Source organism: Felis catus, chromosome B4 (genome assembly GCF_018350175.1).
Source record: "Felis catus isolate Fca126 chromosome B4, F.catus_Fca126_mat1.0, whole genome shotgun sequence".
NCBI classification, from domain to species: Eukaryota; Metazoa; Chordata; class Mammalia; order Carnivora; family Felidae; genus Felis; species Felis catus.
In genome coordinates, this window is record NC_058374.1 from 85428660 (window position 1) to 85441876 (window position 13217).

Genomic DNA, 13217 nt, shown 5'->3' on the forward strand with positions numbered 1-13217 from the left:
AAATCATTGACATAAATATTTTACACAAAATAACATAGAATCAAAACTAATAAAGTAAAACCTCCAGAAGACAGGTACAAAAATAGACAAATCTGTCGTAGAAGGGTATTTATCCTTAACCCTTTATTTGGGGTGTGGGGACTCTTCTCAATGCAAGACAAATCAAGTAAATGAAAAGGCTAAGGATACAAATACTATCAACAATAAAGCTAATGAGCACATTAAATTGTATCCTAAGAGAAAAGAAATAATCTTTCAAGTTCCTGTGAAGCATTGACCAAATGTTAAGTCTGAAGGACACTTTCTTAAATTCCAAATTGTTGAAATTACTAGACCACATTCTCTGAATAAATCTGTTGCATTTGTATATATCAATAATGAAGCAGCAGAAAGAGAAATCAAGGAACCAGTCCCATTTACAATTGCACTAAAAAAAAAAAACCCTTAAGATACCTAGGAATAAACCTACCTAAAGAGATAAATGATATATATGCTGAAAGCTATATAATACTTATGAAAGAAACTGAAGAAGAAACAAAGAACCCATCACGATCCCAGCCTTCAAGCTTTTACAAAGCTGTAATCATCAAGACACTATGGTAGCGGCACAAAAACAGACACTCAGATCAATGCAACAGAACAGACACAGACCCACAAACATATGGCCAACTAATCTTTGACAGAGCAAGAAAGAATATCCAGTGGAAAAAAAAGTCTCTTCAGCAAATGGTGTTGGGAAAACTGGAGAGAGACATACACAAGAATGAAACTGGATCACTTTCTTACACCATACACAAAAATCAACTCAAAATGGATGAAAGACCTCAATTTAAGACAGGAAACCATCAAAATCCTAGAGGAGAAAACAGGCAACAACCTCTTTGACCTTGGCCACAGCAATTTCTTATTCAGCATGTCTCCAGAGGCAAGAGAAACAAAATAAAAAATGAACCATTGGGGCCTCACCAAGATGAAAAGCTTCTGCACAGTGAAGGAAACAATCAGCAAATTTAAAAGGCATCTGATGGAGTGGGAGAAGATATTTTCAAATGACGTATCTGATAAAGGGTTAGTATCCAAAATCTATAAAGAACCTACCAAAGTCAACACCCAAAAAATAAATAATCCAGTGAAGAAATGGGCAGAAGCCATGAATAGACATTTTTCCAAAGAAGGCTTCCAGATGGCAGACACATGAAAAGATGCTCAACATCACACACACACATCATCAGGGAAATACAAATCAAAATCATGATGAGACACCACCTCACACCTGTCAGAATGGCTAAAATTAACAACTCAGGAAACAACAGATGTTGGTGGGGATGCAGAGAAAGGGGAACTCTTTTGCACTGTTGGTGGGAATGCAAACTGGTGCAGCCACTCTGGAAAACAGTATGGAGGTTCCTCAAAAAATTAAAAATAGGGGCACTTGGGTAGCTCAGTTGGTTAAGGGTCAGACTTTGGCTCGGGTCATAATCTTGTGGTTTCTGAGTTTGAGCCCCGCATTGGACTCTTTACTGACAGCTGGGCCTGGAGCCTGATTCAGATTCCGTGTCCCCTTCTCTCTCTCTCCACTCTTGCACCTCTCATGCTCTGTCTCTCTCTCAAAAAATAAATAAACATTATTTTTTTTTAAATTAAAAATACAACTACCCTGCAACCCCACAATTGCACTACTATGTATTTATCCAAAGGATACAAAAATGCTGATTCAAAGGGCACATGCACCAACGTTTACAGCAGCACTATCAACAACAGCCAGACTATGGAGAGACCCCAACTGATGATGTCCATCAACTGATGAAGGGATGAAGAGGAGGTGGTAGAATATATATATATATATGTATATATATATATATATTCTATGTGATCAAATATCAGTAATATTACTCAGTGATCAAAAAGAATGAAATCTTGCCATTTGCAATGATGTGGGTGGTAGTAGAATGTATTATGCTAAGTGAAGTAAGTCAGAGAAAAACAAATATCATATGATTTCACTCGAATGTGGAATTTAAGAAAAAAAAGATGAACATAGGGGAAGGGAAGGAAAAATAAATAAAATAAAATAAAATAAAATAAAATAATAAAATAAAATAAAAAACAGAGAGGGAGGCAACCCATAAGAGACTCTTTTTTTTTAATTTTTTTTCAACGTTTATTTATTTTTGGGACAGAGAGAGACAGAGCATGAACGGGGGAGGGGCAGAGAGAGAGGGAGACACAGAATCGGAAACAGGCTCCAGGCTCTGAGCCATCAGCCCAGAGCCCGATGCGGGGCTCGAACTCACAGACCGCGAGATCGTGACCTGGCTGAAGTCGGAGGCTTAACCGACTGCTCCACCCAGGCGCCCCCATAAGAGACTCTTAAATACAGAGAACAAACTGAGGGTTGTGGGAGGGGAGGTGGGGGGGAGGATGGCCTATACTGGTGATGGGTACTAAGGAGGGCACCTGTTGGGATGAGCACTGGGTGTTATATGTAAGTGATGAATCACTACATTCTACTCCTGAAACCAATACTACACGACATTTTAACTAACTTGAATTTAAATTAAAAAAAAAGTAGAAAAAATAAAATGACTCTATGAAAAAAAATAAAGAATTTCTAGGGGAAAATGGTAAGGAAAAGATGACCTATTTTCATTGAGGGAGTTAAGTAAAGTCTGTGCAAAAAGGAAAATTGTAAACAGAAAAGAATAGGAAAGTATATATTAGATATTATAATCTTAAATTAGGAAAAAGATTAATTAAGGTAAGGAAACAGAAGGGAAGAAATAAAATATGTACACAAAGATTGATGAACAAGAAAACCATCAAACTAACCAACTTACAAGTCTGCTTCCTTGAAAATAAAAGTAAACAAGTAACATAGTCTAGAATACAGGGGAAAATCCCCAAAGCACCAAATTTATAATGAGAAAGAAAGAGAAATCAAAAACTTGCAAAACATTAAGATGAGTAAGTGAAAGAAAATACTTAGCTTAAAATCATGCACATCTTGATTTTTCTTTTTCTAGGAAAAGACAAATTAGGCACTGACTCTGGAATAGGTAGAATAAACAGATGAACTTTGGGTTTAAAAAATGAGAAAAGTTGTCAAACAGCTGCCCTTTGCCCTCTCCAAATATAAACACATATGGAGCACTAGGGTGTTTTTCTCAGGTGAATTCTACTAACCCTTCAAAAACATATAATTCCTATATTATTCACACCAGTGTTCTCAAACTTACAAAAACACCTGGAGATGTTATTAAAATGCAGATTAAGCTTCGGTTGCTTTGCATAAGATCTAAGAGTCTAGCAGTCTCCCAGGTGATGTTGATAGTGTTACCTTAGCCAGATATCAAGTTGCAAAGGTTTAAACTGTTACATTACCTGCAGAAAGAAAGCTTCCAGACACTTGTTATAAAGTGTATTCCAAAATTGATATTAAAACCTTATAAGTATACTTATATAAACATAAAAAGCAACTATAGACCAATTTCTGTTGTAAATATTGATGGCATTGATGCTAAGGCAAAATAAAGTATTTGCGAATAGGATCAAATAGTTTATTAAAAGAAACACAGAACACAACCAAGCAAGGTGGTTCTACAAATGCCCACATGGTTTGGTGTTAGCAAAACATTAATATATTTTACCATATTAATAGGTCAAATGAGAAAAACTGATAATTTCCACAGATGCTGAAAAAAATTCATGAAATTTACAGCACATTGTTTGTTTTTAGGAATCTAAGTAAAATTTTAAATATGTATCTAAACCCTAATGATAAAATTAGAAATGGTCATTAAAACTGGAACAAGATAAAGATATCCACTGTCCCATACTTATTATTGTATTCTGGGTGTAGACAACAGTGAAATTAGGCAAGAAAAGAATGAGATATTTTAGAAAGAGAAGGGGAAAGTGTGCTATTTGTAATCAACATAAGTGTATAATAGGAAAATCCAAAAAAAAATGGGAATCACTAGAAATTATTATAAAGGGTGTATTTCAAATCAGTGAAGGAAATGTTTCCAATATATTGTATTGGGTCTACTCAGACACACATTTGAGGGGGGGAAAAAGAGCATTTCTAACCTGTACAAAAATTCTAGATGAAGCAAAAACTTAAATGTAAAACAAACTAACAATAAAAAAGCAAACACAACTATAATTAACACACAAACCTATAAAAATGAATACACACATAAACAGACAATGTGAACGTAGCAGAAGAAAATAGAGATACTTCTTCATAATCTTGTCTGAGTTATAACTCTTCATGCATATGACAAAACAAAGAAACCTCTGAGAAAAAATTTGACCAATTAGAAAGTAAAAAATTTGAATGGCAAAAATACATTTTTAAAAGTCAAAAGTCATGAGGGGTGCCTAGGTGGCTCAGTCGCTTGGACTTCAGCTCAGGTCATGATCTCACAGCTTGTGAGTTCGAGCCCTTCGTCGGGCTCTGTGCTGACAGCTCAGAGCCTGGAGCCTGCTTCAGATTCTGTGCTTCCCTATCCCTCTGCTCCTGCCCTGCTCACGCACACGCTCTCTCTCTCTCAAAATAAATAAACATTTAAAAAAATTTAAAAGTCATGAAAAGTGGAAAATATTTGTAACATATATCAAAGTGTCCACTTTTACTAATGCCACATTGGCAAAGATTTTAAATTTAGTTAATACAACGTATAGACACATTGCAAACAAACTGTGCTATATTCATACAATGTTACGGTATCATTGGCATTATAAGAATACAACATATTTATGTGTGTCGTAATGGAAATATCTCCGAAGGAAAATATTGGGTTTGTCCTAGGAGGTAGAAATAAAGACCTGAGTTAGACTAAAAATAGTTGTAACAGAAAAAAAGAGAACATTATGGAAGTAGAATCAGTAGAGGAAGAAATAAAAAATCTGAGATTTTGTGCCTAAGAGGCCAAGTTTTATTATTACTACTATTATTATCATTATCGTTACCATTATCATTATTAATACCTGAAGGAAGAGCTTATTGTTGTTAAAGGTGGTACAAGGAATAGTATCAGAAGGTGGCTAAGTCTGAGGATCCTGGAGCCAGATTTTAATTCTCACTCTGCTATTTACTAGCCGTGTGACCTTACACAGTTATTTTTCTTTCTGTTACTCATTTTCTCATTTTTGGAAAGAAAGGAAGTACTCGCAGGACTGTGTTGAAGCCCTAAGCATTAAGAAGTCAATATTGTAAGAGTGTTAATAATAGTGCCTGGCATACAGTGTGTGCAAAATATCTGTTAGAGGCTATTGTTCTAATAAATTGCAGATTTTTGAATATTAAATGCTGCTTGATTGAGAAGTCAGTCCACAAGGTACAAAAGACAGTTGGGAATGCAGGGCTAGAATTCAGCATACATGTCAGGCCAGGCCTGTTTGTCTGGACTGAGGAGTTTCCTAGGATTTGGATTTCCAGAGCTAACAGTGGAAGTCACTCTACCTTACCTAGAGGATGAGATAAAAGTGATGAGATATACGGTGCTCAGCACCAGGGGGAGAATTCTTGGGGAGCGTCTTGTGTAATCTCGCAAGATGACATCATGCCAACATCCTGTGAGGAGACATATTGAAATAATACAATGCATTTCTACCTCTTCCCAGATCAACCTCTAGGCAGAATGAGGTAGCAGGGAATAGCAGTGCTGGGCTGAGATTCCAGAACCTAGCTATGTCGTCTCTTCATGCTGCAACTGTGTGCCCTGATTGAATGATCAGACCTTGAGTGCCTAGATGGAGAATTCTCCATTTTATTTTTGTTAGTTGGCCTACATGTGTTCTTGAGAATTACTAAACATACTGATTTTTTTGCTAATGCCAGAGTCCATCAGCCCAGAGAATATCCCAGTATGAAACAACTCAATTAAAAATCAGTGTGGATGCTTAGCACTGTGGTGTTCCTCTTGTCCACAGAGTTTTTAGGAGAGGATTACTGTTCAATAACCACACATACACCGCGACAATTGATTGCAGCCAATATTCCATATTGGGTCTCTATTGACACAATAATCCATAATATGTCATCAGATAAATGAAGATGGGGAAAAAGATAGATAGATAGATAGAAAGATAGATAGAAAGATAGATAGATAGATAGATAGATAGATAGATAGATAGATAGATAGATAGATGATAGATAGAGGAGAGATATATATCTTTTCTTGACCAGGCTTATAGGAAATTTTCCACCTCATGGAAAGCTCTTTTTTTCCCATCAATTGAGGGAGTTATGACTTGCCTTCTGTGTCCAAATGCACACTGAACTTTGGTGGGGAAAACTAGAGAAAATTAATAGTTTACCAAAATATTAGAGCTGGGAGGAGGAGGGTCAGGTCATTGTTCCAACTTAGCCTATATTTCTATTACCTCAGTTAGGTCATAGATTATTTTTCCATTCAAAGCTCAAAGTGACTTTATACTGCAGGTTATTATATTTTACTCTCCAGATCAGATGCTTGAATCTAATACACTCTGAAAGGAATCTGCGTACAGTGTTTAAAAGAATTGATAAGAAAGTTAATGTTTAGGCAAAGGTCAAAAGGTCAACAGTATTGTGTGTCAGTTGGCTAAAATATACGTATATGCACATAATAACGGTGACAGAAATGTACTTTTGCCTACAGAAATAAGTATTTACTTCTTTACTTTCATGAGGAAAACACTCTGAGTTTGGAACTATCAATATATTTACCCCATACTCAGATAAATTTTTAAACATATTTTCTGACAAATTGCAGGTTGCTGCTGATGACCCAGTTCCAGTATTGACTAGCTGCCATTCAAACTTCTCAAGAGAGAGCAAACAATTAATATTTACAACTACGAAATTCCTCAGTATGCTATAAGATGTTCATAGAACCACGTAAATTATCATCATCTTAAAATAACATACGAGGGGTGTCTGGGTGTCTCAGTTGGTTAGGCCTCAGACTTCGGCTCAGGTCATGATCTCATGGTTCGTGAGTTTGAGCCCCGCGTCGGGCTCTGTGCTGACAGCTCGGAGCCTGGAGCCTGCTTAGGATTCTGTGTCTCCCTCTCTCTCTGCCCCTCCCCACTCACTCTCTGTCTCTCTCTGTCTCAAAAATAAACATTAAAAAAACTTTTGAAAAATAACATGCAAAAGATCCCTGCAGAAAATACTCGGAGAGACAGAAATCACTTAATATAACTTGAATCACCAGTAGTCTATTCACATTGTGGCATGATCAAAGTATGTAACATAGAGTTACATCCCATGCGCTGACAATACCATATTCTAATTTATCTCACAAACATTAACATAGAATAGCTTGGTGCAAAACAGACTGATATGGGTCAAATGTCAAACAGCTTTTATTTTTTTTAATATGAAATTTATTGTCAAATTGATTTCCATACAACACTCAGTACTCATCCCAACAGGTGCCCTCCTTAATGCCCATCACCCACTTTCCCCTCCCTCCCACCCCCCATCAACCCTCAGTTTATTCTCAGTTTTTAAGAGTCTTTTATGGTTTGGCTCTCTCCCTCTCTAACTTTTTTTTTCCTTCCCCTCTCCCATGGTCTTCTGTTAGTTTCTCAGGATCCACATAAGAGTGAAACCATATGGTATCTGTCTTTCTCTGTATGGCTTATTTCACTTAGCATCACACTCTCCAGTGCCACCCACGTTGCTGCAAATGCCCAAATTTCATTCTTTCTCATTGCCAAGTAGTATTCCATTGTGTATGTAAACCACAATTTCTTTATCCATTCAAATGGCTCTTTTAAAAGAAGCATATCTAAGAGGAAGAAGCGAAGCAAAAAAAGTTGACCATTCTTCATCAGGCAATTTAAGGTGATAATAAGAATTGGTATTATTTTCCTTGCAAAAAACGCCTATAAGAAGTAATAAGTGTGGAAGCATGAGAATTTACTGCAATGAGCTGAACAAAATGCTTAAAATTCAAAATGCAGTTCACCCTAAAGAACCTGAGATTAAAAGTGAAATATAATGCAGAATATACGTATTACACTTATCTTTTGTAAAACATATGTTCCTTCCAAACTATTGTGAGGATTTACCATTTGCCACGTTTTTACAGATTAAATATTGTTAAGTGCTCCAAGGCACAGTTCATAGCTACTTTCAAGATTAAAACTAACAAAAGATCGGTTTTAAATACATTCTTGTTATTTGACCCCTTAGTAGCTCTAAATCCTGTAAAGACAGCCTATTTTACACCTCTGAAATTCAGTACTGCAAATGTCCGCATACTGAATATTAATATGATCAATAGCAAAGCATTTTGTGTATCTAAAGCAATTGTGTATCTTTTTAATTTTATGAAGTAATACATTGGATGCTTTTACAAAGCTGGGAGGAGTATCAAAGTCTTAAATGTTCTCTTTGCTTCACCTTTACTTCCAGGTACAACGATAAGTTTATGTTTTTAATCACTTGTGGCATTTTTCCCCCAAGCACTCTTATGAGAACAAACAGTAATTATTAACTATATAGAACATCTTTTGTGTCACTTTGATCTTTCATATTTTTCAACCATGGGACTGCTATATTTAGACTTTGGCAGTATAATATCTTAAGTGACATTTCTGTATTAATGAGTTCCTTATGGTACACCACACTGTAAAATTATAATACCTACATCATTACTGCAGTACTACAAATAGGCCAAACTCTATGCCTATTTGCTTATGCGTATTATAATAATTGTACAATTCATCATTTTTATATACAACATATTTTGGGTTAGCCTATGAAGGTGGATATAAACATGGATAGCAAATGTTTATATTAAAATAAGAATCTTAACTCTCAAAAACACAGATGTTACTCTAAAAATGAAAATTGCTTTTGCAAATGTATCATTTAGTGGACTTATATCTGAACATCCAATGTAAAGCATCAAGTATTTAATAACTTAGGGATATATACTTTTGTTCACTAGGGCATCTCGGTGCTCATATTGTTCACATGCTGTGTGGATACTTTACTAAGGTTTTTGATTTTTTTGTAATGGATTTATCCTCTTAACAGTGATTTAGGTTACAATTATTTTGTGTGTGCTAGAACAAACCCAGAGGTGCTCTCTGGGGGAAATCTTAATCTTATTCATAGAAAGCCCTCCTTCCAGCTCTAGAAAAAATCCTGAAATCTGAGTCTGTATCTGAATTAATTACAGAAAAATTCTACCTGCCTCCTGCTAAACCTTTTCCCTAGCACAGCTTCTAGAGGGGTTCGGGGTTCTTATCTTAAATGGAAAGTACAGTTAAAAAATAAAAAATAAAATAAAATAAAATGAAAGTACTGTAAATGCTTCATAGGATTATTTTGTTGATTAAATAAAACATTTAAAGCACTCTATGCCAGGGTGTGGTGTTCAGTAAATTCTTAATTAATATTAGCTATTTTTAATGTATATTAGTATATTAAAGGCTCTAAGAAGCCCCTAAGACATTGCTTTGATTGACTGTACCTTACTATTTCCTGATCTTATTGGGGCCTATTAATACTCTACTATTTATTTAGGAAGCAAGACTGTTTGACAGCTGTTCTGCCTGACTGTCCACATTGTTTGGTTCCTTTAGAAGGCTGCGTGTGTGTGTGTGTGCGTGCATGTGTGTGAATTGTCATTTGCCCTTGTACCACTGGCCTAGTTGGAGTGTACTGTATAAAACAAGTATATAAGACTTCCTTTTTTAGGTAGTGAACAGTTTGATTTGGTAACATTATCCTCTAAATCACGATGTCCTTTTTATGTGAATCCTCCACATGAAGTGTTTCTATGTTTCAGGACTGATAGTGACAGTTTCCTTGTAATGTGATTTGTTTTTAATTAATTTTCAAAAGACCACAAACTCTAAGCAAAATAATTTAAAGTATAAGTAGCAAAATTATATTGTAGTGATATCTTTAACATTTGTACCACCAAGAATCAGAATAACATTTTATTCCTAGTTTCTAGCAGAGTCTTGGCAAATGTAGAAAACCAGTAAGTGCTTTCCTAATGACTGTCACTATATTTATTTCATCTAGATAATTATTTTCATAATTATAATGCAAACCATTCTAGAAAACTATATTATTTGAAAACAGTAGATAACATACTTGAAGTGGATAATACACACTTGAGGTAGCCTGGGAAAACCCATCTCTCCATCCCTGACATCTTCCCGGCAGAGTTGATTTTGTGCCGATTTCCATCCTCCTTTGCACTCAGAGATTCTGACCCATCTCTAGCACCAGCAAGCAAATCCTAATTTGTCTAAGACAATCATGGGATTTAATTCCAGCCAAAGTTGTGTGGAAGGAAATGTTTTGAGGGAAGCGTCAGAAAAGATTTCTTCACTCTGAAATGAAGATACGGAAAGAGTTGATCTCTTTTGATGATGGTTATTATTACCATGCCTTTGTGTGATGTCTAAATTATGGGTAATCCAAACAGCAAAGCCAATAAGTGTGGGCATTGGGGGTAGAGCAGAGATATGGAAATAAACTGAGTCATTAATTTTCTTATCCTGTCACCAAACAAGCCAACCCTGGAGATATTCTTTCCTGTCCATCTCTGAGCTTCTTTTGAGAATCCTGTGAAGTGAATTAGTAAATTTTCAGGTATTGTCCAATTAAGGCTTTTTAAATCTCAATTTTCCGTTATTTACAGTCAAAGCATCCGCACCATCCTATTCCTCTAGCATCTAACACTATTTAGAATTTTTAATCACCAAATCCAGTTTTTTGTGCTTTACATTTATTTGATGTGAGACTTTTATATCACTAGACTTGTATTTTTTCTCTTATTTTACTAAGATACAGATGCTAAATAGTTCTCTCAGATTCAGTGGATTGCACTCTTATTGAGTTTTTCTATCTTGAGAAGTATCAATGTGAATAGAAATGTTCCATTTTAATAATAAATGAATTAAATTGTTTCTGCAGTAAATAAACATATTGCAAATTTATAAATTATGAACACTTTTTCTGATAGGTTTTTAATGATATTTGATTCAGAGTGATTTTTTTCTTAAACATACAAAGTTTTGAACATGTCAGTCCTATACATTTAAAGCAGAACTTAAAAAAATAAAATCCCAGGGTTGATTGCCTGAAATTGAGACATTCTTTAGTGGCACCTTTTAAAACTATGTTCTTCTAACCTGAAATTTTCAGTCCTTACAGTGGTATTTCTTTTGGGAGAACTTATTATGTGGAATTTCGTACAATGGACATGGCCCTTGCATTGCTTTCTATTTCTCTGAAGGAGGAAATAAGCCAAAGACAACGAATTCTGTCTTTTTGTTGAATGTGTCTCTCTCTTAAAGAAAAATCCATTATATCAAATACCTAAGAGATTGAAACCTAAAATAAGTTTTTCAGTGGTTAAGTTTGGGGCTTGAAAAAAAAAGCACCCAATAAAAAATTCTAAACTGGTAGCATTTTCATTCAGTTGTGAAGTGATTAACTTTTTATCCATACTAAGCTACCTCTTTCCAATATTTTCTTTTATGTGAGTCAGATGAGTATCAATGGACAATGAGGCTTATTAATGTGATCTCCTTTAATTACCAAATTGACACATATACAGGCAGTTGATGAAAACAGCTCATTGTAAAGCAGAGAAATCGTCTTCAAATAAAGGCAGTCTTAGTTAACTTGTGCTGATATAACAAAACACCATAGATGGGATGGCTTTAAAGAGACATGTATTTCTCACAGTTTGGGAGGATGGGAGGTCAGAGATGAGGGTGACAGTATGGTTGAATTCTGGTGAGGACCTGCTTCCTGGTTTGCAGATGGCCGCCTTCTTACTGAGACCTCAAACTGCCACAAAAGAAAGAAAACAAGCTCTTGGTTCAATCTTATAAGGACACTAATCCCATCATGAAGATCCTACTTTTCATGGCTCATCTAAACCTAATTACTTCCTGAAGACCCCACCTCCTAACACCATTACATTGGGGGTTAGGCTTCAACATATGAATTTGGGGGGAGGGGGAGGGACACAAACATTCAGTCCATAACAAAAAAAACCATGATAATTAAGTAACTTTGGAAATTTTTGATTGCACAGGTAAGATAAAAATTTTAGTCACTTTTCAGGATCTGATGTGAATTTTCCTACATATGTGCGTGTGTATTTATTGCCAAAAATAGAATTTATAGAAGCTAGTTGGCTACATTAGGAAGCAGCCTGGCACCATTCTCGGAGTCTGTGCTATGTAGAAGCCATCAGTTACATTTTTCTCCCAGTAAATTCTAGGAAAAAGAAAGCCATTTGTGAAACTTTGTTATTCATTTTCTTTTTGGAGCTCCAACTACATCACATGTAGCGTGCAAAATGTAAAGGTGTGCTTATGTAAAAAGGGTCTGTCTTCAAACTAATTTGGTAACTGATAATCTGAGCAAAGTTCTAGCACAAGACTTCTGTAACAGAACTTCTTCAATATGTTACATTGATCATGTTTATAGTGTGTATCAAGAAGGGGGGAGCATATACAATAGATTCCACACTTGTTTCACCATGAGATCTTACTGCATACATACTTGTACTTGTGTGCAGGAGTGTGTGCTGTTTAAATAAACATCTATCAACATAGGGTAAGACATTGTGTGGAACACAACTTAGGAAAGTGAGAAAACACCTCAGAATGAATTGCTAGATTTTTATTCTCAGGTCTTTGGGAAAAACCTATTAAATAATGATAAAAATATGCAAAATGTATTTAACAGGATACCTGTGTCTTATTCACTTAAATATTGCTATAAATGATCATCCTGTAAGATAACGTATCAACATTTAGCCAGTTTTGTTCTTATTGAGTTTTTTATGTGGTCTTAGTCTGATGAATATAGAAAGCATTTGAACTAATACGTTTCAGTGTATTTTCTTAGTGTTTTTAAGGAAATGTCTTCTTTTCGTGTTTCATTTGCTAAGTTATATGTTAATGTAATAAAAGGGTGCATTTTTAAATTAAATATTCTTTTCATTTTATCCTATATGCTTGGCTTTTGTAGCCAAAGAATCCTTATAGTCCTTACCCACCTCCCCTAATACATCTTCGGTTTGGCAAGAGGTATTTTCGCTATGTCACTTTAAACCAGATTGTTTAATTGCTATTTAACAAAATCACTTATTTTCTTTTAGTCCTCTTATTTGTGAACCAACTAAGTATTTGATGTAAAAGCCACTCTTAATTTTCTTCCAAGGACTAACCCT